Here is a 2,446-nt window from a genome sequence, read left to right as displayed (position 1 = left end):
GCTGCTGCGGCTCCCGCCGCATGGAGTATACCACTTTTGTCCCCGATAGTACATATCTTGCTCGCATTCTTTGCCTGAATCTATCGAAAAGCTGAAACAGCTGATGAGCTGCGCTCAAATTTCGCATTACGAAATGACATAATCGTCGGCGATTTTTTTCTATTTCTTTTTAAGGAGGGGAGGAGGTGGCGCTTTTACCCTCTCCTGGTTACAACGGAGAGCGGCGACGGCGACGCTGCGAAACGGAAAAACAAGCGCCTAAGAGCTGCGCTCTAAAACAGCGCCGCGCGGACGCCTCTCAGGGGGAAAAGGAAACCCCGGAGAGCGACTAGCCTTGTGTGTGTGCGGCTGCCTCACTTTACCGCTCACCGACGCGACGCGCGGGTGGATTGAGCCACCCATGGCGTCGAGCCTTCTGGAATGTCGGAGACGTTTCTACTTGCTGTTAACGGGGAGAGCGTATCTTTGCGCATGCTAAGAGATACCCTCCCCCTTTTCACTCGCGCGTCGGCGGCGGCGCCAGATCGGAAAAACCTGGAAGCAACTCGAAGTCACTCCCGGACTTTGACCAATGATGACGAGGAGACGAGAAGGAGACTGCACAGTCGATATTGTGCCTTTGTGCACGCCTGCCTTGGCTCGAAGAACTGACAGACGTGAAGCAAGCCTATATAAGAAGGGCGTTGACCGCTGTCGACTACTCCGAGCCTCCGTTTAGGCCGCAACGTAGCGCGCCCGCTCGACTTCCGGGACACCACTCGCTCACCCGCGGATCAACGATGCAGCGCGCGCCAGTCTGACGGGACAGCATCGTCGACAACCTCTGGTCGTGAGACTGTCGCAGTGCCCGGTGGATAAATCGTGCTTTGTTTCTTTGCCTCTCTCTTGTGTTCGCTTTAGACGCAGTATCCCTTTTGTAGTGTAGTCTCGCTCGAGTTTAACTTTGCAGGAGTTGTATTGTTTTGTTAATCACTGTGTACGTGCTTCTACTAGTGATTCTGAAATCCTCTGTATCGTCTCATTGCTGCATAAACTTTGTTTTGTTTGTGAACCTTTGGATCCGATCCATCCCCTGGCTTGCGACCGGCGAAAGCTGGGCACCAAACGTCCAAAAACCTCTTGTCACTTGGTAGCTGGTCCCCGCTGAGCTTGCTGCGCTGAGACGAGGGGATCTCCTTTGAGTCCGAGACCGCTACCCCCACACGCTCTCAGGGTGTCTATGCACGCACGCAAAAGTGCGCGAAGTGGTGGCACACGGTCATTTCTCCCAAGTGCCAGCGTATGGTGACCATGGTCTGTGTGGGGCTCACACAAGATGACCGTGGTCTGTGCGGGGCTCACACAAGATGTCTTAAAGTGATACCGGCAAGGTATAGCGTCCAAAGTCAGCGACGCACGTCAGTGAGGGAAGTTGAACGTGTTCTTGATGTGGTACACTCTAGCAAACTTACTTTTCCACTACCGAGGTGGGCACAGAACAAAATAAGGCTTTCTCCCCATGCTTTTGACACAAGCTTCCTAGTCTCATTTTTTGTCTGTTTTTGTGAAGCACAGCGGTGCTACTGACTGCACAACATGGCTGTGCAACTTGTTTTTCTGCTGCATTCACCTTATAACGGTTTTCAAACGTCAACTTCATTATATAGACCTTGAATTTCTCCTGTAGAAATTAAGATTTCTGATAAATAGGGGTTGAAATCAAGAGTTTCCCATTGCAAAAAAGCCTAATCGAAAGCTTACACGGTGATCTCGACAATAATATTTGCATAATTGTCTTTTATTTTGATTTAAGGTATATAAAATTTAAAGCATATCTGATAATTGCTTGGATAGCGGCGCGGTCTCTTTGGATGTGACGGTTTGCGGTTCATCTCTTTGCCGGTTCTGGTGGATTTGGCTATTTAGAAAATAATAACTCCTATCTTCCGGCCAACTGCGAAGAGCGGCATTGACCCGGGAAGAGACAATTCCTGAATGGATAGCTTTTCTCGCGTTCGGCTCTACATGCATTGCTTGAAAGAGCGTGAAGAAAGGCAAGAAAGGACAGACAGCACAAGTGATGCTTACATTTTTTTTTATTCAGTTACCCTAAAGGCCCGTGTGGGCGTTACATAGGGGGGGGGGGTACAATAAAAGTTTAGAATACGGAGAAAATACACAAACAGGCGAGTGCACACAAAACTCGAACATGAAGCAAACAGGTAGATGTATGCGGCTCATACAACATTCACAGCCCCAGGAAGCACTTCAGATTGTCGACAAATGTGACGTGGTCAGTGATGGACGCCACGTTTTCCGGGAGCTGATTCCAGTTGCGAATGGCAACAAGAAGCGGTGACTGAAAAAACAGATTTGTGCGGGCGAAAATGGGCTGTACTTTGTGTTGGTGATCCAGTCGCGGAAATACTTGGTTAGCTGGTACTACGTGCAGCGCAGAAAATGTTGA

Source organism: Amblyomma mixtum, chromosome 4, assembly GCF_055824585.1.
Source record: "Amblyomma mixtum isolate Tamu chromosome 4, ASM5582458v1, whole genome shotgun sequence".
Taxonomy (NCBI): domain Eukaryota; kingdom Metazoa; phylum Arthropoda; class Arachnida; order Ixodida; family Ixodidae; genus Amblyomma; species Amblyomma mixtum.
This window is presented reverse-complemented; position numbering follows the sequence as displayed.